Raw genomic sequence first — 26,462 nt, 5'->3', positions numbered from 1 at the left:
GTAGGAAGATTGGATGTGATAGCTTTCCTGAGCATACCAACCATGTGTCCGATTCTGCTGTAAGCACTTTACATGTGTTAACTGCGAATTCACACGGTATCTCTATAACAAGACATTTTATTTTCTTGGTGTCTTCGCTCATTTTTCTAACTTACTAAAGGTTTTCATTTGCCTGTTTTAAACTAAATTCTGTTATTTCCTATTTCTGACTTACCGACAGCTGCGACACAGGTGGCATCTCTGTCTTCATTCAATATATTCCTTAAAAGTATATTGTAAAGGCTATGGCCAAGAATAGAACACCAATAGTGCTGAATCTTCATACATTAGAACACGAGGGAGACTTTGAAATATACAAATGACAGATGTCCACTCCAGAGAAATGAAATCGGAATCTCTGAGGGTGGGGCCAGATTCTGATGTGTTTTAAACGTTCCCCTGTTTATTCTAACAGTTGCCCAGGACTGAGAACCACAGCCCTACGTCATGAGTCTAGTGATACTTGTCTAGACTAATAAGCCCTGAATGACAGTGAGTAAGGTGGTTATCAGCTATGACCCTGTCTTATCATTGTACCCACCTTCCTGCAATTAACTCAGATCTCCCTCTAAGTTCGGTAAACATTATTTTTAGCATGTTTCTGATCAAGCTACTTCAATAACCCTATCAGACAAGTTCTGGTTGCCAGTGAGGACTGTTTTCATGCCAGAATGTTTAGAAATAGGCTCTAGGGCTTTGCTCATATTAATGGCAATGGTTTATCATTTTTGAAATTCAGCTTATGAAAATGAGAAATGTTGCCTCTTTTTCAGTTTTCTAGACCCCTACTCCTTACTTGTTAGGAATTATTTTTAAAAATAAAATACTCATGGGGCGCCTGGGTGGCTCAGTGTGTTAAAGCCTCTGCCTTTGGCTCAGGTAGTGATCCCACGCTTCTGGGATTGAGCCCCACATCCGGTTCTCTGCTCAGCAGGGGGCCTGCTTCCTCCTCTCTCTGCCTGCCTCTCTGCCTACTCGTGATCTTTGTCTGTCAAATAAATAAATAAAATCTTTTTTTTAATTAATTAATTAATTAATTAAATAAAATACTCAGGGCACCTGGGTGGCTCAGTGGGTTAAAGCCTCTGCCTTCGGCTCAGGTCATGATCTCAGGGTCCTAGGATCGAGCCCCGCATCAGGCTCTCTGCTCAGCAGGGAGCCTGCTCCCCCCCCCCCCAACACATCTCTGCCTGCCTCTCTGCCTACTTGTGATCTCTGTCTGTCAAATAAGTAAACAAAATCTTTAAAAAAAAAAAACTCCCTCAACTTACCTGTGATCCTTCCCAACCCTATGGGTTATAATTAATATGTATTTGGGGGCTCAAAATTCATTAAAGAATCTTTATGCTCCTTTGCTATTCCATGTCTTTTCCAGGTTATATTCGTGGGTCCTAAGTTATCCGTTCTATACATTCTTTTTCTTTTTTTTAAGATTTTATTTATTTGACAGAGAAAGAGATAGTGAGAAAGGGAATGCAAAAGGGGGGAGTGGGAGAGGGAGAAGCAGGCCTCCTGCTGAGCAGAGAGCCCGATTCAGGAGTCGATCCCAGGACCCTGGAATCATGACCTGAGCCAAAGGCAGATGCTTAACCACTGAGCCACCCAGATGCCCCATTCTCTGCCTCTTCTATAAATTCTTCTTGAATATAAGTTCTGGGCCTGGCACGGCCAGTAATGTCACAGCCTACACTAACCCCAGGGGTTGCTGGCGCAGAAAGCCCACTCAGCTCTCTCTGAAGAAATCCTCCCTTCCTCTTCAACATGGCAACCCCCTGACCCTCTTGGTGCGTTTGAGTCGTCCCATCAGTTCCTGATTACTGCCCTTTTGCAGGCCTCCCGGGTGGACACTGCGGGGTCTAATGTCTGTGGTTTCAGTCTTGCCTCAGTTTACATCTCGCCCTGCTGAGGTGAACGGGAGGCTAGCCCGCATATCAAACCTGGTAAATGAATGCAGAACACACACCAGCCCCCTCGGTCACTTCCATAAAAGGCTACTGCACGGTATTCATTCCCGAAGCCAACTTGTCTTCTCCAAAACACTGTTCTGTGCCCTGGAAGTGTGATTCAACAGAGCCTACGTGTGAGCTGTCAGCTCCCCACGCTGTATTTGAAAAGGACACAGAAAACAGGTCACAAATCTGTTATAAAAAGGTGAAATTGGCCTTTCTATTGTTTCCTTTTTATTTACTTTAAGGTAAATTTCAATTTTTGTCATTCCACAAGTATGTCTCCAAATTTCCTTCCAAATAGGCTAAGGAAGTTTATTATTATGGAGTCCGTAATATGCTGGGTTGTTTTCCTTTGTAATTCCTAGAATCCTCACAAACCCCTTTAGGAAGATACCGTTATGTCTATTTAACAGCTTCAGAAGCTGAGATTCTGAGTTATTAAATAAACTGCCGAAGTTCTGACAGAAAGAAAGTTGGGATCCAAACCAGGGTGAGTCTGGTCCCTGAGCCGCTGTGTTCTCTGTGGCCTCCGCTGGAACAGCTCACTCTGGCCTATCCTAGGCCTACGTCACTAATGGATAATGATACTTATTCCCCCTGGATCTAGATACACCCACAAAGTCCTCAGCACCTTATTCTCATGGCCACTAATTACCCTTCAGAGTTGGCAGGCGCGTTGACTATGTGTCATCCCTTCATGATATGATGGATCCTGTTGTAGTAACCACATTCTAAACAGAATTCTTACAGCATCTATCAAAACTCTCAATTCTGAAAACTAAATCCCTTTCCATTCTCTTAGAACAAAGACAGATGCGATGCACTCACGGTGTTTAATATACGCTGGTTTCTTTCTTTCTTTACAACTTCAGTGTGAGTCATTTTCTCCCTCTATTTCTGTCCTCTAGACACACTGGGAACCTTTTTGTTCCTTAAATTGTCAATTTTCCCTTCTCCCTCAGGGCCTTTGCACAGGCTATTCCTTTTCTCTGCAATATTTATCCCCTTCTTCCTTACCTGGTTAACTTCCCTTCTTCCTATAGACCTCTGCATGCTGTCTCTTAAGCCCCAGTTAGGTCAGGTCAGACCCTCATCTATCCCTTTTGGCATTATAGAACTTTCTTTCATGGAGCTTATCATGGTTTGGGAATATGCATTCATTGTGTCAATACTTAATCAATTCTATCACATCTCCACTTACTTCCATAGCCCCCGAGTGTGGCACAATGTGGGCAGACAAATAAACAACCAAATAAGTACAGACCGATGTCTTGAAGTTTCAAATCAGTACAGGAATGGCCTGAAAGCTTCCCTTCGTGCTTTGTGTGTTTGAAATATAAAATTTAAAATAGTAACCATAAGAAACGTGCAGAGGCCCTGTCAGGAAATAATGCCTTTGTGAAATGAGGCAACACTAGTCAGATGGCATCTCCCCCTCCCTGACTTGCCCCATATCGCATGCGTGCACACACATGCTCTCTTGCTGGGCTGCTCCATTTCCACTCAAAGGTGGCGGGCGGAGTGATAAAGGAGAAGGTGAAGCGCTGGAGCCAGTCTGGGGCTTGAATCGCAGCCCCAGGAGTCTGTTGCTGTGCAACATTTGTCATGTGGCTTAACTTCTCTGTTCCTCAGTGTCCTCTTCTGTAAAATCCCTCACTCATAACATTGCTGTGGGGATACAGGAGGATACATGAATCTGAGGTGCCTGCCTAGCACAGATACCGACTCGTTGTATAGGAATTCTTCCTTCCCCCAGAGTACAGTACATACTTGGTAAAACAACAGTGTATTTCTTCAATCAAGTGATATGATTAAAATAGCTGACATTATGTCATGACACTCGGTTCTAAACATTCCTCCCATATGAACCCATTTAAACTCGCAAGAGCCCTATAAAGCAAGTTCAAGGACTGTCAGCCTCATTTTACTTACGAGGAAACAAGAGTTTCAGAGAGATCAAGTAACGTCCCACAAGGAACGCAGCTCATCCTTCCTGGGCCAGGGCTTAAACCCAAACAGTTGCTTTAAGCATTTAGACCATACATGATACCATCTCTTGGGCAGAGAATTAGCAAGAAATCATAGGCAGTGAAAAGATCTTGGGCTTTGAAGAGGAAAAGAGCCTCCCAGTTTCACTATTTGCTGGGTGACGTTGGCCAGTTCAGTTCTTCCTTGTCTGAAATGGGGATAACCCCCCTCCCCCGCCTCGGGGTGAGAGCCAAGACAGATAAGGAATGTAAAAAAAAAAAAAAAAAAACCTGCACACACTGAGCGTAAGATCAACGTTGGCTCTTTCCTTTCATGACAATCAGGCTGGGCAATTTCTCTTTCTTTTATAAAAGTGAAACCTTTGAGTTTTCTCGTCAGCCACCTGGGCACCGAAAGAGGACTTTGGCGCTTGAGCTCTTGAGTTTCTCGGACAAAACTTGTTGACATTGAACCCACACAAAGCTGGAAACTCCCAGAGGGATAACTGCATAGGCTCTGACCTGGCACAGATTTCCCCTGAATTCTACAGAGTTTCAACACAGCTGAGGCTCTTAGAGAGCAAAGCTCAACTCCCGGAAAGACAGAGCCCTGTGCAGGGGAGGGGAGCTCTGTTCCTTTGAATGGGAGGGAGTCTTAGTGATTGAGTTGAAAGACTATAGAGCTCCAGCCACGCTGCCCCTGCCCTTCAGAACCATCATTAATGTCTCTTTGGGAACCTCCTCATACAGCACCTTCCAAGTGATGGCTTCCACAAGGAAAATAAATTCTGACATTGGCCCTTGGATGGTCAGAGTTTGCTAGCTCCGGAAGGAGAAGGATCAGCCCAGGGTGGCCTCAGCACAGAGGCTAAGTCCCCCGAGCCCTAACAGAAGGGGTTTGGGTCTGCAGAGTGCGTCCGTCTCGTCCGTGAGAAAAAAAAGAAGGCCGGCTGCCGTCTCCTGGGATGGTTCTGAGGGAGCAGTGGGATGGTGACTGTTTAGCACTTTGGGCAGGGCCCTGTCCTTTGTCAGCACTCAGTCAGTGTGAGCTGTCGCTGGGTTAGGCCACCAGCTACAGCCATTTGCCACCACCAGATCTACACCACCAGATTTAAGCCATTTGCCTTAGATCACTTAGCAACTGAAATGGGAACTCAGAGCTCAGAGCATCGCAAGCCCAGCTCTTTCTCTTGTATCTGGCATGTGTGAGCCTCGCTTTCCTACTCTGTAGAGTAAAAAGGGGGCGCCATATCAGAGTGTGGTAGGAGGTGTTGGGCGAAGTAGCCTCCCCCGGATTCCACCCCAGCACTCACTCCACCCACGTGATTTGACCTCATTAAAATCGTCCCCAGCCCCTCATTTTTCTGGGTTCTTTGTACCCTGACAGGCTTCCTCAAGCCCCAGAAAATCCTGACGTGACAGACTCACACATGGACTTTTTGGATCAGCGTTTTCCCCTGAGTGGTCATGTCTTGCTGGGCGGTAGACTCCAGGCGTTGGGATCTGCCTAAAAGGTGCCCATGACCCACAGCAATCCTGAGCGCAGGGACAGCACATCTGGCTGTGGCCTGGCCTGGGTCACCATGGCCAGTAAAACAAGGGCCATGTTCTGGGTCTGCACTGACAGGGGGTGGGTGGGGAGCCCTGTTTCCATGGCGGCATGTATGTAGGGGAGGGAAACACTGAGCTTCTAGAGACAGGAGCCAGGGAAGGGAGCACAGGCTGGAGGGAGAGACAGGAATTTTGGAGGAGAACAGAATTCTTTTTCGGTCTCAAGTTAGTTTAACATCTCACACAACTGATTTAACGTCTCTGAGTTACAGTATTGCCCTCCTGGGGGACCTGGGGAAGAGTAGGAGGGTAATTAGTACCAAGCATGAAGCGGAGACCCACTAAGCAGCCTTTACTTATCCTTTTCCTCACTCTTTTCATATAAATGCAAATAATGGATGTGGGTCCCAGGTAGATGAAAAGAGAAGGAAGAATCCATAATAATTCATAGATATTTGTGCTCTTTGCATTATATCCTTTTATCTTCTCCATAACCCTGTGAGGTAGGCATGGCTCATCCCCATTTTACATGTGAGAAAACAGAGTCTTGGCGAGGATAAGGAACTTTCCTGTGACCACCAGGAGGTGGTGGAGTGGGATGTGGACACAAGCCTGGTCTCCTAAGCTCTCCAACACCAAGGCGGGGTCTGTCATCCATGAACTGAGCTGGGAGCCCTCAGCCCAGCAGCTGTGGACCAGGCCTCCTTCAGCATTTCTGGAAAACTTCTCACAGCCGAAATCTCATCTCAATAAGGTTCTGCTACTTCCTCTCTAGAGTTAGCTTCAGCTTAGCCTCAGCCTCACACTTTTCATTTGAAACCACAGACCTCCCGTTAGCTGTCCACTTTCAGTCACGTGACAGGAAATGTACAGCCAGGACAAGAATATGGTCCCGGCAATCCAGACACTCCCACTGAGGACGTCCAGGCAGGCCTGGGCCTGGGGCTGGGGGCAGTGGAGGAATCTGGCTGTGGTCCCCTCCAAGGCTTCGAATTCTCTGAGGGGCCAGTTTTCCCCACTCTTGGTTATTACTCATCCTCTGTCAGGGGCTAGGCTCTTCTCCACTCGGTTCCTACTCCTTCCTTCCCACTGCCCACTCCGCTCTCAACATCCCACAGCCCTCCTCTGTACCGTCCAGCCCCGCTGGATACCATCTCCCCCAACCCCAGGCATCCCATGCTGCCGGACGTCTCATCGTGCACGTCAGAACTCCAGGCCTTTCCACGAACTTCCCTGTTTGCCAAGCCTTCCCGTTTCTGCCCTCTTTAAATGGCACACTCCACCTAGACCAAGACCACAGTCACAACACAGCGCAACTCCGCGGTCCCCATGGTAGTCTACAGAAATGACAGCATCACCTCCACCCACAACACACACTTTCGGATAAAAGGGACCTGGCTATCAGGGCAAGAGTGGAGAGCCATCGTATATTTGGATGTGAGATAGGTAGAATTTCTAGGTTCCCTCAGTTCCTTCAATTCTCAAATATATAGGGAGCCTTCCAGGTCCTGGGCAGAGGAATTCAGAATCTGCTTAAGGATCTGGGTCGGAGAGGGTTGTTGTCCGAGCCGCATAGCCTCAGCGCTCTAGTGTTGAGCAGAAATGGCCAGAACTTCAAATGAGTCAGAGAACTACCACTGGCCTTCCAAGTCCCCAACAGCACCACAGGCTGGTGGCTCCTCCTTTTTCGTGATTGCAAAGGGATCCTCTGAGATAGTCTGGGGTTTGGAGACACCTCTACAGGGCTTGCAAATAACACATGACCATTCCAAAGGCGAGGCTTCTGGGGTTTTGGGTTTTTTTTAATATGAAATACAAAGGAATTGGGTCAGGTTCCCACTTCAAGTTCTTTCAAGCGCTGACATCCTATGAGCTGGGGATGAAGTCTCTTAAGCATATTTTTTATTCGTTTTTCTTTTCTGATTATAAAATAATGTATTCTAATAGGTGGAGTATGTAGGAAAGTGCGAAACACAAGCCAGTCAAAACTTAAGCCTCAGAAAATCCTAGTAATAACATGTTGGTGTTAATTATTCTATTTCTTGTGGTATGCATTTTTGTGTTTATGTGCTTGCTTGTTTTACATATTTATTAGAGTTTCCAATAAATATAAACCAAAATATACCAGCATATATAACTAAATATTATTCAAAAAATTATTTTAATGCATCATAAAATCCTACCATTTGCCTTTTTGTTGGACATTGAGATTGTTTTAAGCTTTTTTGCCAATATAAGTTATACTATAGTGACTATCTTCTCTATAAACCTACTACATGTATACTTAAATCATTTCCTTCTTTAATTTCAATTAAAATAGAATTACTAAATTAAAGAATTAGAATTATTTTTAGGCTTTTGCTTTCAGAAGCGTTGTATTGGTTGATACCTCTCCCAGAAATGAGTATGTGAGAATGTGAATGGGAATTTCACTGGAGTATTACGTTTGATCTTTTAAAATAATTTTGTCCACTTGAGAAATGGTTTCTCGCTGTTACTTTAACTTGCATTTCTTTTGTTAGACTAATATTTTTCACATAATAATTGGTCACTTAATTTCTTTTTAAATAAATTCTCTACTTATGAGCTTCACTCATGTTTTTGACTACCCATCTTTTCTCTTTCTTAATGATTTTTGAGAACTTTTGTTGATTTTGAGAAGCCTATCATAGAAGGTCTTTTATTTTTGACTTTTCATTTATGTGGCTCATATTTTCTACATTTACTGTTTCTTTTACTTTGGTTTATGGTGAGCTTTAACAGACATATTTTAATATTTATGGAGAAAAACTGATCTATCTTTTCTTTGAAGTTTCTTTCTTTGTTTTTATGCTTAGAAAACCCATCTTTACCTAGAGATATGGTAGTCTCACATAACTTCATATAACCAATTTAAATTTAATTCATATGTAATATAAAATGACAATCTATTTTTCTCTAATAAAAAAATACCTCTAGGTTTGAACAATATTAATCAAGACTTCGTTTTTAAAAATGATTTGGGGGCGTCTGGGTGGCTCAGGGGGTTAAAGCCTCTGCCTTCAGCTTGGGTCATGGTCCCGGGGTCCTGGGATCAAGCCCCACATCGGGCTCTCTGCTCAGCAGGAAGCCTGCTTCCTCCTCTCTCTCTCTCTGCCTGCCTCTCTGCCTACTTGTGATCTCTGTCTGACCAATAAATAAATAAATAAATAAAAATGATTTGATATGGTATATATGACACCACATTTTAAAGACCCATATATAAGAAGTTCAGTTTCTAGGCTTTCTGTCTGTTAAATTGTTATCCTATAATACTGTCCTGTGCCTTACTTACTATATTTTACAACTAATTTTAATTACCTGGAAGTTCACATTATCCATAATTTGTTCTTTCAAAAGATCTTCAGCTGTTCTCACTTCTTTCTTTCTTTCTCTTTCTTTCTTTCTTTATCTTTTTTTAAAAAGATTTTATTTATTCTTTTAGAGATGCTATTTATTCATTTGAGAGGGAGAGAGAGAGAGAGCCAGAGTGAGGAGCAGAGGGAGAGAGACAAGCAGATTCTGCACTGAGCGCAAGTCTGAAGTGAGCTTCAAACCCAGGCCCCTGAGATCGTGACCTGAACTGAAACCAAGAGTCGGTCACTCAACTGCCTGAGCCACCCAGGTGCCCCTGCTTTGATCTTTTAGATGAATTTAAAAATCAGTTTGTTAAGCTCCCCACCAAAACAACCATTGATTCTTTTTTGAAATTACATTAAGTTCCTGTGCAATTTGAGGTTCATTTATATCATTAGGCTATTGAGTCTTCCTGCCCAGAGTGTACTGCCACTTGGGAAATTCTATCTTTATGCGGTTAAGCCTCTGTTTTTCTTGTAGTTCCTGCCTGTTTTCTCATGTCTGCTTCCATGCTTTAAAAAAATTTTTTTGCTATGTATTTTAAAATATTTTGCAATGTGATTGGTTTTTTTTTAATATTTTATTTATTTATTTGACAGATTACAAGTAGGCAGAGAGGCAGACAGAGAGAGGGGGGAAGCAGGCTCCTTGCTGAGCAGAGAGCCCCATGCAAGGCTCGATCCCAGGACCCTGGGATCATGACCTGAGCCGGAGGCAAAGGCCTAACCCACTAAGCCACCCAGGTGCCCCGTGATTGTTTTTATATTACACTTTCTCACTGGTTATTATTTCATACTAATTACTTAGCATTAAACAATTAGTCAATGGTATTGATTCAGTGCTTGGGGATAGCAGACAAATCAAGGGTATATAGCATTTCTTTTTTAGTGGTGGTAGGAAGCAAAAAATACACTTTTATTTTTGTTCCTAGACCACATCCACTCAGCATGCAACACCACTCATTCCTACATTCACTGAGTACCTCCTGTTTGCTCCACGCTGTGCTTGGCCATAGGGCTCAGGAACTTTCACCTCACACTCACCTTTCAGAGTTTGTCCTTCAGAGTCCTCTGACCCTCTTCCGCCACAGTGAGAGGTTGGGTGTGTGTATTAATAACACTTTCTGGCAGCCTCATGATGCTTACTTGGAGGCTTCCCAGAACTGGCAGCATGGGCTTCCATTTTAATTAGCTTCTCAGGAGGTGTTTGCATAATTCCTAAGACAAATAAGCCTGCTTTGGAAGCACGAAGCCTCCCTCTCCTGAGTGAAGCTCCCTAGAGCAATGTTTCTGGGAAGGCTGATTGAAATTGTGACTGGGGAAATGGTGGATTTGGCTCAGCTTATCTATCCCTACTGTGGCTCTGAGGCGTGGGCTATGGCTGGAAAGGACTGACATGCTAAGCCGTATTAGAAACCTAAAAGGAAAAAAATTGATACCCCTGATCCTGTTTTATTTGAAATTTCCTATTTTTAAAGCATTTACCTTCTGCATTAATTTTCACTTTTTGAAATATTTGATTAAAATATTTATTTTTATTATGTATTTAGTATTATGAATTCGCTGTTTATTTTTAGTACTAGGGATTTTTCAGCACTCCCTTCAACTTTGCCTCTGAGTCGAGTGCCTCACTCTCCTCACCTTATTCCTGATCCTGATGGAGATGTCTCTGTCGCGAATTGAATTGTGGCCCCCCAAAAGATAGGCCCACCTTCTTCTACTCAGAATCAGTGGATGCGCCTTTACTTGAAAAAAGTAAAGAATCTTTACAGATATCATTAAGGATCTCAAGATGAGGGTCTATCGGGGAGGATCCTAAATCTACTGGCAGATATCCTTAGACAGAGAGGAGATGGCACAGATGCACGGAAGAGACAGCCTCGTGAAGACCGAAGGAGAGATGAAGTTAGGCAGCGACAAGCCAAGTAATGACTGGAAGCTGGAAGAAGCAAGAAGGATCCTTCCTTAGAGCCTTTGGAAGGAACACAGCCCTGCCAACTGCTTGACTTTAGAAGCCTGGCATCCATGCTGTGAAAGAATATGTTTCTGTTGTTATAGGGATCTTAACCTTGCGATCTCTTGTTCTGGTAGCCCTTGGAAACTGTTAGAGCCCCCAAGGCACACCTGTTGGTGGAAAGATTGTAAGCCAGACTTAGGAGAAACCTCCACCCTCGGGTCCTACCTGGAGACGCTGCAGGTGTTCCAAAGTGTGGAGAGAGAAATACAGGCACAAAATAAAAAGTTAAAGGCAGTCTCTGGTGGGTTAAATGTGTGTGTGTGTGTGTGTGTGTGTGTGCGTGTTTGTGTAAATTTTTGTTGCTTTATCGAGTATTTGAGTACTCTCCATTGGCCAACCCCTTGTGTTAGGCAGTGTGGGGCTAGCATGGGCAAGCATGGGCCAAGCACAGACGTGATGATTTAAATCAAATATTAGAAGACAGAACTAAATTGTGACGCAACCGCAGAATTCTAATCACCTTTTCCCAGAATTCTCACCATATTTCTCCCATCAAAGAAACCTAGCAGAAGCTCTCTGTGATTTCATAATACCTTCCGTTTTCTGCCAGCATGGTACTTTCCCCACTGGGTGGTAACGACACATTCTTTTTTTTTTTTTTTTTTTAAGATTTATTTATTTATTTTAGAGACGGAGAGCATGGGGATGGGGTAATGGCAGAGGGAAAGAGACGGAAAGTCTGAAGCAGACTCTGGACTGAGTGCAGAGCCCGACACAGAGCTCAATCTCATGGTCCTGAAATCGAGACCTGAGCTGAAGCCAAGAATTGAATGCTTAACCGACTGAGCCACCCAGTGCCCTGCTCATTACGTTCTTACCTGCCTCTTCCCCCCATTAACTGTGGACTCTGTAAAGTCAAAGATTGTATTTACAAATCTCTCTTTCTCCAGGACTTTCTCTTCCAATCTCTCTCTTAGTCTCTCTCTCTCCCTCCCTCTCCCTCTCTATGTCTCTCTATATCTCTATATAGCTGTTTGTTAGAACAGACCCCAAATGATTTTTTGAGGAAAACAATCAAGGCACCCATTCTTGGATATGCCCAGTGAGGCCACAAAAATTTTAACTTAGAAGATTTTAAGAAGCAGAAATTCTCAGAAAACAGCAATAAAAGCAAGTAAACAAAAAGAGAGGTCAGTGCGTACAGAGGTGAAGCCTGCAGACTCTCAATGTTCTTTTGTTAAAAGGACTGAACTCCTGGGTTTGTTTCCTGTCTCTATTTTGTATTAGCTTGTCCCCTACCTCTTTCTTCTATAAAATCAGGCTCATAGAAGACCTGCTTCAATGGACTGTGGTAGGTCTTGGATGGGTTATTAGGTGGGCTATTATATGTAAAGCTTCAATACATTTTAGTTAAATATTAAAGGTTTGCCACCCAAAATGATGACATTGGTTTTATATGAATTGATCTGAAGATTTTTTATACACACATATTACAAAAAGTCATATAAAAATACATTTCCATTTCCTCACCTTCAACATTTGTACTATAGTTATCATTCATTTTGCTTTTACATATTTTATAAGCTCCATGCTAGATTATTTTCTGTTTTGCTTAAAAAGAGTCCATTATTTTTTAAAAAGATTTTTTTAATAAGAAAAAAAGCATATGTTTAATGGTATAATTACCGTTTCTTGTGTTCCTCATTTCTTGCTCTAGATCCAAGTTTCCATCTGGTTTCCTTTCTCTTTTGCTGTAGGGCTTCCTTTAACATTTCTTATAGTGAGAGTCCATTGGCCATACATTCTGTCGCCTTTTGTACGTCTGTAAAGCTTTGGTTTCCCCTCCATTTCTGCAATGTATTTTTACTTGGTACAGAAATCTTGGTTAACAGTTTTTTTCCTTTCAGTACTTTAACAATGTTGTTCCATTGCCTTCTTCCATTATTTCTGACAATAAATCTGTTGCCATGTTTAATCTTTGTTCTGTACATAACAAGATTCCCTGCCCTGTCCATCACTCCCTTGGCTACTTTTAAGGTTTGGTTTTTTTTTTTTTTTAAATCACTGGCTTTAGGCAATTTGATTGTGATGTCATTTGATGCAGTTTTCTTCAAGTTTCTTTTTCTTGGGCTTCATCGAGTTGCTTAAATTTAAGAAGGGTTTTTTTGTGGGTTTATAGTTTTCATCAAACTTGGAAATTTTCCAGCATTTATTTTTAAAAAGGTTTTAATAAATACCCCTCCCCCTCCCTCAGGGACACTCACTACACGTAATTTGCTCCCTTGAGTTTGTCTCAAAGGACAATGATGACTGGTTCATTTCTTCTTCTTCTTCTTTTTTATTCTTCTCTCTTTGTGTTTCATTTTGAATACCTTCCATCAATATATCTTTAAGTTGACTAATCTTTTATTTTATAATGTGTAATCTGTTATCAGTTCTACTTCCTATATTTTTATATCTTTCTTATTTTTCTTTCCAGTTCTAACATTTGGAATATAGCTTCAACAGTATTCCTGTCTCCTAATTCTAACATTTTGGTCGGAGTCAATTTTACTTGACTGATTTTTCTTCTAATTATGGGTCATATTCTCTTAATTATTTCCATGTCTGGTAAACTAGATGCCATACATTTTGAATTTTACCTTGTTTGGTGCTGGATAATTTGTATTCCTAGAAATATATCCAAGCTTTATTCTGTGATATAGTTAACTTAGTCGGAAACCGTTTGACCCTTTTGGTCTTGCTTTCAAGATTTATTAGATAAGACTGTGGCAGTGCTCAGTCTGGGCTAATTATTCCTTACCTGAGGCACTGCTTCCTGAATATTCTAATACGCCATGAATCATAAGGTTTTCTAGTCTGGATGGCAGGTCTAGGCATACTTTCTAGCTCTATGTGTGCACAAGACACTGTCATCTCATCCGTTCTAATACTTATTACCCTTGGCTTGGATTGTTTTCTCATAGGTATATGCTGATCAATACTCTGCCACATACTTGATGGGGGCTTTTGTGGACCTCTGGAGTTTTCTCTTTGTGCTGCTTCCTCCTTTCTGGTGCTCTGTCCTGAGAACTCTAGTTACCTTGTTCTCCTCTGACTCTCAGCTCTTTCTCTTCAACACAGGGAGTCAGCTGGGCTCTGCTTGGGTTACTGTTCTCTATGCCATAGCTTAGAAATTCTCTCAGGGAAGTTTTTTGGGTTCACCTCACTTGTTTCCTGTTTCTCAGAGATCACTTTCCTTTGTTGACTAATGTCTAGGGTCTTGGAAACCATCGTATCCTAATTGGTCAGATTTTACTTTTTTTTTTTCCTTTTGGTTCTTTTAGGCAGGATGGTAAACCCAGTTCCTATTTTTTCATATTAACTGGAAGTCTGAGACTGCATTTTCAATTTTCATATATCCCAGCCCCTGCTAAAATCTGATTCAGAATCTGTATTTTGGAAAAGCATGAAGTTCTGATGTATACTCCTACCTGTAAACCAGAAGACTACATCTTTGCTATTCACAGTGTAGCCCGTGTATTAGCAGCATGAACATCATCTGGGAGCTTGCTAAAATCGTAGAATTTCAGATCTCATTCAAGACCTAGTAATTCAGAAGCTACCTCTTATTAAAATGTTTAATAAGATCCCTAGTTGATTGGTACGTAAAAGTTTGAGAAGTGTCAGACTGACTAATTTCAAAGTTCCTTTCTCACTCTAAAGTCCTATGTGCCTTTGAAATGTGTTAGATGGTTTCTAAGAGAGCAAGGTACATCATGAAAAAGTTGTATGTTAAAGACGTAGGGTAGGTTTGTCATATTAACTACAAGAAATCTAATAAAGGAAGAAACAAAAGTCTTAACAAAGGGCAAAAAAAGGACAAATACTGAACTTACATTTATTTTTACAATTATTTGATTAATTTCTCTTTAAATGGTTTATATATTTCTTTTTTACTAACCTATACTAAGAGCCTAGACAGTGCTTGGCATATGTCAAGCATTCCATAGTTTTTGACTGACTGACTGACCAGCAGACTGAGAGGTTAGATGCACTGTCAAAGTGGGTATTTATATGCCTCTGAGGACAATTTAGACACAGAGAGCTCAAAAGGGGAAGAATAATTTGACTCAGATGAGATGGCTCAGACTACCTAAGAAACATTAGAATTCATGCGAATTTGGAAAAGGAGGGTCTCAGAAAGTTCAGTTGGTAATTCATTAACTTTCTTTATAATTGGGGAAACAGCTAAAGGAACTGCAATTCCACATAATTACAACCAAAGAGGAAGAGCATGTTGAGGAAATAACAGGTGATTTTGGAGAAAGTGATTATGCCAACTCCAAATTTACAATAGCTGAGGATCGGAGTCTTGGGGAAGCAGCTTTACATATAAAAAGAGCCTAAATGTTAGGATTGTGCAGATCTCAATTGAAGCCTCCGCTTTTAGACTGCGCAGTGGAATGACTTGAGGCATTTTCCTAGTCTTCTCTGGACCTCTATCTTTTAAACAGGGTTGGAGATGATTACGATGGTGATTATGGGTGGTGATGTTCCTGTTGGAGCTGGTGACACAGAATTGGCATCTCAATGAGTATTCGTGAAAATCAAATGCTGTGTTGACTACAAATGGATGCTATAGCATCCAAACAGTGTTACACAAGTGACCATTACTCCTGGATCTTAGGAAGGAAATGAAAAAAACTCATGGGACTGCACAGTGATGTTCTCTGAAAAGCTCAGGTAGTAAAATAATAAGTGTAAAAATGGTAGGCAGAGGAATGACTTCCCAGAGTGAATACAAAATTTTGAGACCATTAAAAAAAAGAGGCAGGAAGGCCACTTGATGAATGTGAGTATATGCTTAGTAAGAAAACAATAACAATAAGGTAGGTGAAAAACTACTGAGGACAATAGAGGGGGTATTCGAAGCTCTGATGGAAATCAAGTCAAAACCAGGTGGTGGGTATTGGAGAGGGCACAGATTGCATGGAGCACTGGGTGTGGTGCAAAAAACAACGAATACTGTCATGCTGAAAAGAAATAAAAAATCAAACACACACGCGCGTGCACACACACACACAAGCACAAAAAAGAAAACATCAAGGAGGGACAGGAAAGTCTTACAGCCAATAGTGTAACAATAGAAGTAACAATTCACAGGAAAACTCTACCCATAATTCTCATTTCCTATCATCTCTTTCTTTCCTATCTTTCCATCTTCCTATATTTTCAGGGAGAATAAAGTTCAAGATGAAGAGAAGGAAAACGAGAGAAAAATAGTCAACTAGAACTCCCAACATCCAGCCTCCCATCTTATGCTTAAACTTCCCCCTTTATATCTGCCCAACAAGCCAAAGTTTTAAACAAATTCTAGTTTCTGAGGATTCACCACATCTTCAATCAGATCGTTTCATTTTGCATAGCAAGAACAGTTAGAAAATCTACTTGTGTAAATGCTGAGTCCAAACAAGTCTTCCCACACCTTCCATCAGCCTGGGTCCCGCCTTAGTGTAATTAGGAACAAACTAACTTTCTTTTTATGTAAAAATTACTTCCATATTCAAAGATTGCTACCATTTCCTTCTCCAAGTAGAGCTCTCACTTCTTCAGGCTTAGCACTCTTCTTTTCCTGTAACAGCTGGATCGTTGTATTTCTTTAGCATCCTCTGAAAATGTTTTCACTTGATTTTATCCAAATGTTCTTCCTAGTTAAAAGAAATGGTGAGTGACAAAGGGCAATTGTTCTTTCGTTAAAAGAAAATCAAAGAATTCAAAGGAATTCTTTGAACTTCCCTCTACTGAATCCACTTGAACCTGTTCCCCACCTTTTCTAGTATCTTGAGAAAGTGATCTCCTAAGAAGAATTCCTCTACCAAGGCTTTGCACCGCACCACTTCTGCCCCCGTAGGCAGACACTGTCAGACATCCCTCAGTCTTCCTTCTCTCAATCTCTCTCAACTCTCCTGTTCATCGCTGAGCTTCTCCTCTGTTCTTAGTGCCTCCATTTTTTCACCTCCCCTTACTCTTTATTCTCTGAAAACTGGCTATGAGGCCATCATTTTACTGGAAATGATCTAAGTTCACCAGTAATATCCATATTTCTAACTAAAGTAAGTATTTTTTTCTTTCTAATTTTACTTCATCTCTCAGCAGGGTTCAATATTATAGAACACTTCTTTCTTAAAATATGTTCTTTCTTTAGCCTCTTTAGACACCAGATTCTCTTAGTACACTCCTAGTTCCTTCACTTTGTCTTTCTTTCTTCTTTTTTTTAAGATTATTTATTTATTTATTTGACACAGAGAGAGAGAGAGAAATCACAAGTAGGCAGAGAGGCAGGCAGAGGGGGAGAGGGAAGCAGGCTCCATGCTGATCAGAGAGCCTGATGTGGGGCTTGATCTCAGGACCCTGATATCATGACCTGAGCCGAAGGCAGAGGTTTAACCCACTGAGCCACTAGGTGCCCCCACTTTGTCTTTCTTAATCTTTATAAGCCCAACCTTTTTATATTTCCTCATTAAATAACAGATATCCCCAAGAGTTAGTCCTACACCTAACCCTCTTTTCTCACTGTATAGTTAGACATGCCCTGCATTAAGTACCATGTGTATGATCTACAGATACCTCCCAGAGCAGGCTTCTTTGCTTTCCAGACTATCATACTCAGTTGTCTCTTTCACATCTGCTTGAATGTCACAAAACACCTAAAAATCAGCATACTCCAAATTGGAATCATTCTCCCTCCCCCTTCACCAACTAGCAGCTCCCTGGTATTCCTTCCCCCGCCCCCCTCCAGGAACTTACTTCACCACTTCCCACTTGTGTGAGCCAAAAACTTGGAATTTATTCTTTAGTCTTTTCTTCCTTTTTTCTTCTCTTAATCATCCATCCCCAGAATCTATAAATGTAACACCTAAATAATTCCACATCCATGCATTTCTCTCCATCTTCACGGTCCCACCTTAGTTCGTATCGTTTTGACTGGACTATTTCAATCATGTGCTAACTTGTCTTCCACAGTTTTTAATCATTCTCTCAGGATCTGTCCTCCATACCATAATTAGAAAGATCTCTCTAAATTCAAGTCTGATCTTATCACTTCCCTGTTAAAATGTTTGGGGGATTCTCATTGTGTAAGTAAGAGCAGAATTCTTTAAATTTCCTGGGAGAGATAGCCTTTGCCTGCCTCACCAGGTTCGTTTCTTATTATTCCATAATCTCTAGTCAAACTGGCCCTCGCTCTGTCCCTCCTAGGCGCTTTGCTCCTTCCCGCTATAGGACTTTGGCATATGTTGTTTTTATAGTCACAAAGTGCTTCCTTCTCTCTTTCCTCATAAATTGTCTGAGGTGATTTCTTCTCATTATTCTCATGTAACTGTAATTTCCATCCTTTAGAGAAGTTCTATCAGTACTGAATAACACATTCACTTTTTAAAAGTTTAACATCTGTCTCTAACTGCAACTTTATTCAGTGACAGTAGAGCTTTTCTGTTTGCACACCTCCATATCCCCAAGTCTAGTAGGATCCCTGGCCCACAGTATGTACCCAGTAAATACTTGTGGAATACATGAGTATACGGATGGGCCTCAACATTACCCTTTCACAGCTGCCGTGTTCTTTTCCCGTGTTCTTCTTTCCTCCTGGAATACAGTCCTTCCTGCCCTTCCTCTCCTCATCCGCTTGGTCTGTGGACTGCTCTTATATCGTTGAAGACTCACCCCAATATTCAACCTTGTCTTTCTAAGAGAAGTGAGTCTGTTTTTCCCCTCCAAGAAAAGAGCGAGGTGCTCCAGGCTTTGTGTTCTTAATGTGCATCTCTACTTTAGCCCTTCTTACAGTGCTTGAGTATTTTATGTGCTTATCTGTTTTCCTATATCCTCCAGTACATAAGGAGCAAGAACTATGTCTTAGGACGGTGTCTGTGGGGCACCTGGATGACTCAGGGGATTAACCCTCTGCCTTTAGCTCCGGTCATGATCTCAGGGTTCTGGGATCAAGCCCAGCAATCAGGCTTTCTGCTCAGCAGGGAGCCTGCTTTTCCCCCCTCCCTCCTGCCTGCTTCTTTGCCTACTTGTGATCTCTCTTTCTCTGTCAAATAAATAACTAAAATCTTAAAAAAAAAAAAAAGAATGGTGTCTGCAAAATATTAGGGACTCATTACATGTTTATTGAATTAAACAATAGTGGTGCTAAAGAACCATTATTTGAAATAGTAGATTGGCCCCCTGTCCTCCTTCACTGCTCTATTGACATACTTTCTGAAATTGTGTATTTATGTGAAAAAGGGCAGTTTTCTTTAGCTAGAAAGAGATAAGCCCTTAACCAAGAGTACACAAGTACCATGATGTTCTTCTAGACTTGCCAAATAAAGCAAAGCGGTGTTAGGAGAGCATCTCTGTTCTTTAAGTGGTTTCATGTTTCTAGGTGCATTATTTGCCAGTGTATTGGAAGGACTTACCCATGTGTTTTTGACTCATAATTGCTGATCTTTGAGAAATCAGAGAGAACACAAAATATGTCGTAAATCTGGGTGTGTGTGATAGGCAAATATCACCCCAATCATTAGAAAGAAAGATAGAATCTAGTACAGATTGTCAAGTATGACATCAATTGTCTGAGAAATTCTAAAACAGATTATTAAGATATGGTTTGTGGGTCGTTTGGCAGAGGAGTTCTCTAAGATCGAGTCATGCTATAATGGTTTCTTTTCTCAGTCAGAGTTAATAGATTGTACCAAGGAGGCAAATGCTTTAGACATGATATGTCTCAATTTCATGAAAGCTTTTGATCACATTTTTCCTGATATATTGGTGCACACTAGTGAATTTATAGTGGACTCACCGTCATTGCCCATGGAACACTGACTAATGGGCTGATGCTGATCTAGAAGGCTGCTGGTGACTAATACATCTCCATTCCTTGTCCTGTCCCAGTTAACATTTTACTACCAGTGTAAATGAAAATATAGAATTCATATAATCAAAGGTTTAGGTAACAGATCCTAGGGGTGGTGGGGGTCAAAGCTAATGAATTATTGGAATCATAATTTAAAATTATTTTTAAGCTAAACACAATGTATGTTTTAGAATTAAAATGAAAAATATAAAGATTTTTCCCATATGTGTATTGTCTCACTTAATCATTATATATAGGAGGACAGCCTTTACTAGCTTTTTTTTGCATGCTTGAATGTGCTAGACCCTTTGCATAAATTGTGTCATTTAGTCTTTCTAAATAATCATTTAATATAGGTATCATTCCTCCATTTTACAGAAAAGAAGACTGAAAATCAAACCAGTTAAGCGCTTTCTCCAAAGGTCTCAAAAGTGGGGTGACAGCTGGTATGTACACACAGGTCAGTCTGACACCCTAGCTAGAAATGCTCTTTCCTATACTCCATTGGGTTTCAAATGAAATGTATCAGTAAAGTGTAAATGCTACACTTAGTTGAAGAAACCCAATGCTGCGAGTGCAGAATGGAGGAGATGTGGTTTCACAGTGGTTCGTGCGAAAAGGTGTGAGGGTTTGTTTGCCTGTAAGCACCTTATGAATCATCAGAGTGAGTCACTGACTTCTCCCCAAATGAATAAAATCTTGGGCTATGGACCAGTGCTCAGAACAAAGAAGGGCAAGAATCATACTGTGCTCTACCATGACTGAAATACGGTGCTTGCTTCTGGGACACTCATCCTAAGAAAGCACTGTTAGTCTGAGCAAGTCCAGGATGATTTGACCAGAATGATACATTTAAGCCACATGAAATATGGCTGAAGGAACTACAGTGCAGCAAGCATGCTACCTCTAGCTCTGTAGAGCTAACATTTGCTAATGGGTACTGTGGGCAAACACCAATCTAGAAGTTTTCAGCCATAATTCATTTAATCCTCACAATAATTTTTGGCATAGCTTTTGTTGTTATCACTTCTGTTTTACAGATAAAGAAACTGAGGCACAGAGTGGTTGCCTCACACTTCCCGGGGTCACAGCGTCGCAGACTCTGAAAGTGTGACTCCTATCTTTAACTGGAACAAGAAATTAGAAGAATTATATACAGTATTTGGCTACAGAAGAAAAAAGGTAAACCAGAAAGAATGCTCTAGAGGACCACAATTAGAATCTGTCTCAAAAAGAATATTGCTTTATAATATCTCAAGAGTATGTTGCTGAGTTCTCTGTCAGTACAAGCTTTCAGTCAGGCATATTTTTGAGGGATTTGCTGCATTGGAGCAGTATAGGCTGATATAACCTACGTGTTTCCTTGAGCTCAGTGTCAGCATGACCCCATATTGGTGGAGTGGAGTGGGAGCATTTATCCCCCTGGAATCTTACGGTATGTGTAGAAAAATCTAGATTAACTGAAGCTAAATTTACAGAACCCCCAAAATATACTCAGCATTATGCTTTTCAAAGACAGAGGTGATTTTTTAAAAAAAATTTTATTTATTTATTTGACAGAGAGAGACAACACAAGCAGGGGGAGGGGCAGGCATAGGCAGGGGGAGAAACAGACTCCTTGCTGAGCAGGGAGCCTGATGTGGGAGTCGATCCCAGGCCCCAGAGATCATGACCTGAGTCGAAGGCAGACGCTTAACCAACTGAGCCACCCAGGTGCCCTCACAGGGGTGATTTTTTAAAAAAGTATTTTCATATTAATTTATCCTTTCATCTGTAAGAACATACATCCAGACTGTAGAGTCCCTCCCATATGTGACACTATATCTGATCCCATCTTTAGTTGCCTACTGCTCATTCCATTTAATTATGAGAAAATTTAGGCTCAGAAAATGTAAGCAATGCCCAAATTCCCACAACTAGGAAGGGGCAGAATAAGGCCTGTAACACGGATTTATTAAACCTTGCTTTCCCCAGCATACTCTATTCCTTCCCCAAGAAAATCGAGTAGGTGGATATAGTTCACAAATAACTTCAATAACAAGGTTTTTTTCTTCCTTGTTTCTTTAGTCATTCCCTCAACAAACATCACTGGCCACTCCTTTCACTTAGGGCCAACATAGTGTCGTTGGTAGGGAGGAACACAAAGATTAAAAAAGAAACAAAATGAAAAACATCATCCTACCTTGGAGGGGCTCAGTGTTGAGTATGGAGACAGATCTGGAAACAGATCTCAGCAATCCAGTGAGAGAAACGAAGAGTTAACTTGCCTGGAATGTACATTCATCTCATCTTCCTATTAACTAGGGCCTTCCTGTAATCAACATCCAGGTTTATTCAACAAATGTGTAAGCTTAACTCTGTTCCAGCCATGGTGCTAGGCTTCCTGGAAACAGAGAAAAAAGCATTGGACCTCACAGAGGTTACAGCTGCTTGGTTTTGGGCATTCTGGCCAGGCTCTTGAGATTCCCATGTAAGAAGTTAGAGAACATGAAGATCTATGTTACTTGAAAGTTAGGTTAGAAATCAATAAAATAGACAAAAATGGAATACAAACAAAATTACTATTGAAAATAGCTATACTGAGCATAGCATACCATATCTCCTAACATCCCCAGTGGCACCTTTTGTTCTTTCCACCTGTGTTGCAACAAACCAATTTTTATTTATTTTTATTTGTGTGTCTCCACTCACACTCACTCCAGAGCCTACACTCAGGACACTGAGCTACAGAGAGATGTGAGAGCTGCCTAGAGTAAAGCTAGAGATACAAAGGGCATTCTCAAGCAACAAAAGGGCTAGGTAGAATTGTTCTATCAAAGACATGGAGAGCACTTCATGCCCTTGAAGTGATAAAGTGAAGTTTGAGGGGAAGGCCAAAAGAACAGGAGATAAGATCATTACCTGAGAGCCCAAGTCCTAACCAATGAGCAGAGCTAGGGGGCAATGCTCAAACACCAGGGCAAATCTGGCAAAGAGCATGGGCAGTGTTGGACCATGAGGTAGGGAGCCATAAGGAAACCCTTGATCTTTGCCTGTCCTCACTTACCTCTCAGAAAGTTTGTGAGTTCAACCTCCCATTTTTATTGGGGGCAAGAGAGAATAAGATGGAGAAAGATTCTTATATCTCTCTTGGATTCTTATATCCCTCTCTTGGGAGAGCAATGTTTATAATTGCACAAAGAACATATTAAGGAGTTCTGTGGTCTTGAAAGGAGATTTCTCCAAATCATACCCCATCAACAAAAGATGAATGTTAAATGTGGTGCAAAAGCTAGGAAAAATAACTGGTTTTACTCCTGAGAGGGTGGCTCAGTTGGTCCAAGGACAGAGTGAAGGGAAAAGAAGGAAGGAGGCTGCATTGTGTTGAAAGCAACCTTCCCAGACCCAATGGCTGCTTCCATAAAATTCTATAAAATCACAAAATGCTTAGTGTGGGCAAATCTCTTGAGGAACTTCTTGAAGAGGCCACATTTTGGGTCAGGGATGATTTGGGGTAAAAGAGAGTCCACATGGACAAGTAGATAGGGAGCCTACTTGCTGATAAGTTTAGGATTTTTGTGACCTCTACCTGACCTTCAGACTCATATACCTAACTGCCTCCACAATATCTCCACTTGGATGACCAAAAAAGCACCCCCACAAAAATCTGTTCCCCTCCAAATGCTCCCCAACAGAGGAAACATTCCTATCATCCAGTGGGCTGCTCAGACCACACTCTTGGGATCTTTCTCACTCCTTTTCCTCTGCTTCCATTTTCAAACCCATCAGCAAGTCCTCTCGGCCCCACCTTGAAAATAGACCTCAAATCTTTCAACTCTCAACCTCTTCTCCCACTGCTAATCTTACCAAGTTCTTGTCACTTCAGAGGATGACAGCGGCAGTCTTCTAACTGGTTTCACCAAGTCTGTGTTTGCCTCAGTGTAGTTGATTCTCTTCACAGCGTAATCTTCTAGAAATGCAGGTCTGATCACGTCAATCCTGGGCTCGAACCCATCTAATGACTTTGCAAAGTCCTTACAAAAGCCTAACAGCTCTCTGTGATCTGGCCGCCAGCTTCATTTCCTCCTCCTCTCCCTTACCTGGCCTTCCTCCAGCTCTTTGGAGTTGATGGGCACACCTTGTGTTGCTGCAGCCGGTCTGCACCATTAGCAGGGTGTGAGTCTGGGATTCCAACCTGGGCTGGGGGACTCCAGAGCCATTGCTCTTAAACCACTGTCGCTTGCCAACCCCGTAGCACCTATCACACTACCCGATAATGTAGTATTTATCTTCTTGTTTCTTTGGGGTCTGTCTCCCCCACTATGAAATATAAATTTCGTAAGTGCAAGGACTTTGTGTGTTTTGCTTATCACACAGTGCCTGGCACAGGGTTGGCATTTTATAAATATTCGTGGAAGAAGTGAAGCCTTAGCTGATTTCCATATATAATGGCTGACACTGAGGCACGTTTTATGCATTGTTCACTAGTCCTTACAGCAACTTCATCAAAGGGTTACTATTATGTTCCTCATTTTAATGAGGAGGGAACTGTGGCTTGAGGAGGTTAACTCTATGCCCCCCATTACACAGCTAAGAAGTAGAAAAGCAGGGATTTGAACTGGGATCTGTTCACCTTTGGAACCTCAGCTGTTGACCCCTGGGCTGTGTTTTTCCTACTACCCTAAGGTTCTTTATTCTCTTCTCCATGTGGCACCAACCTACACCAAGGAAATAATAATTAAATAATTAATATGTTTGAAGAGCTCAGAAAGAAATTAAGAAAATAAAAATGTCTTAGTGGAAAGCATTAAACTTTTTATAACTGGGTAGTACTTGTTCAGACATATGGTCTCTTCCTCTATTTTAGAGAGAACTTTGAGGTACAGAGGGGTTGAACGAGTGTCTAAGGCCCCGAAACTCCATGACATTGAGAAAGGACACCAGAGTAGGGAACTGGAAACTATTTTGGTAACTATGCATTAGGGGTTGAATTATATCCTGCCAGATTTATACATTGAAGTCCTAACCTCCAGTATCTCAGAATGTGACTTTATTTGGAAATAGATGTAATTAGCTAATTGAATGTAATTAGTTAAAATGAGGTCAATACTGGAGTAGGGTGGGCCCTTAACCCAATATGACTGGTGTCTTTATAAAATGGGGAAGTTTGGAGGCAGGCATACAAACACAGAGAATGCCACACAAATATGAAGGCAGAGATTAGGGTGTTGCATCTACATGCCAAGAATGTCAAAGATTGACTCAAATAATCAGAAGTTAGGGGAGAGTCATGAACAGATTCTCATGGACCTCAGAGGGAACTGTCCCTGACACCACCATGACCTTTGGACTTCTAGCCCCGAGAACTGTGAGATAGTAAATTTCCACTGTGTAACCCAACAAACCCCTACCCCACTCACCCCTCCGGTTTGCAGTACTTTTCTACGACGGTTCTACAATGCTAATACACTGTATGATCTCAAACGGGTCACTGACCATCTCTGAGCCTTAGTTCCTTTATTTATAAAAATAAAGGGGTAGATCAGATGATCTCTGTGGCATGTTTGGTTCTAAAATTACATGACTTCCTCATTCCAGGACTCAGAGATCAATACCTTTTTTAAAAACTTATTTATTGGGTGCCTGGGTGGCTCAGTGGGTTAAAGCCTCTGCCTTCGGCTCAGGTCATGATCCCGGGGTCCTGGGATCCAGCCCCACATCAGGCTCTCTGCTCGGTGGAGAGCCTGCTTCCTCCTCTCTGTCTGCCTCTCTGCCTACTTGTGATCTCTGTCAAATAAATAAATAAAATATTTTTTTAAAAAACTTATTTATTAATTAATTTATTTATTTGAGAGAGAGGAAATTTCATACAGACTGGACACATAACCTGATTCAGGGCTCAATCTCATGATCCTGAGATCGTGACCTGAGCCAAAATCAAGAGTCAGACTCTCAACTAACTGAGCCACCCAGGGTATCCCTGCCAACATTTTTTTTGGTTTGAAAAACTTTAGGCATGGGTTTCCATTTCCATTTTACTCTGGTATAAAACCACTGGATTCAGTTCAGTTTGACAAATGTATATTTGTTCCAGATATTGAATTGGGCATTGGAAATTCAGCAGGCAATAAGATCCAAGTTCTGGCTTCAATGAATTATAGTCTTTTGGAAAAGACAGAAACACAACTTCAACATATAGCACGTGTTAGTAATTATAATATTTTACAGAACCTTATGTATATCAACTCATGTAATTCTTACATAACCTGCTATAATCTAGGTATTATTATAATTATCTTTATTCTACAGATGATAGAGCTGAGGCACAGGAGAGTTAAGTCACTTGCCCAAGGTTACACATAGGTAAAGCTCAGCATATTCTAGGAGCTTTAAGGAAGAGTCCTTATCCCAACCTTGGGAATCAGGGAAACTTCCTATAGAAGGACACCTGATAGAATCTTGAGGAATGTGGGAGAGAACCAGCTTGGAGAATTCTTCACAAGGGGTACAGGACCCATAAATTGTGGGTTTATAAAGGGAATTTGCCAGCTTTCCTGCCTCACCTGGGTTCCACAGGTTTTAAATCTCATGATCACTGATTTAATCAAGATCTAAGACACAGACTCCAAGAAGTGGCAATGGAATGGTGGAAAAGGCCTGGGATTATTACCTCCACCTAATAAATTAATAATCCCCATGTGGCTACAGCCCAGAGAGTAGGTGACTTGCCTAAAGTTGTCACCTGACAAATTAATCCCCATGTTG

The 26,462-nt window shown here is 41.5% G+C and overlaps 1 long non-coding RNA gene across 2 annotated transcripts in view; it reads left to right on the top strand.

The window, feature by feature from the left end:
- LOC122900059 overlaps positions 1–26,462 on the top strand; it is a 36,497-nt gene that overhangs the window by 4,644 nt on the left and 5,391 nt on the right. For both annotated transcript variants that reach the window (XR_006383165.1, XR_006383166.1), the window contains exons 3-4: positions 20,097–20,178; positions 20,759–20,900. This is a non-coding gene — a long non-coding RNA (uncharacterized LOC122900059). The remainder of the gene's footprint in view (positions 1–20,096; positions 20,179–20,758; positions 20,901–26,462) is intronic.

The sequence above is a fragment of the Neovison vison genome, chromosome 2, assembly GCF_020171115.1.
Source record: "Neovison vison isolate M4711 chromosome 2, ASM_NN_V1, whole genome shotgun sequence".
Taxonomy (NCBI): Eukaryota; Metazoa; Chordata; class Mammalia; order Carnivora; family Mustelidae; genus Neogale; species Neogale vison.
Note: the sequence above shows the minus strand (reverse complement) of the source record. Positions and strands in the feature narration are given on the sequence as shown.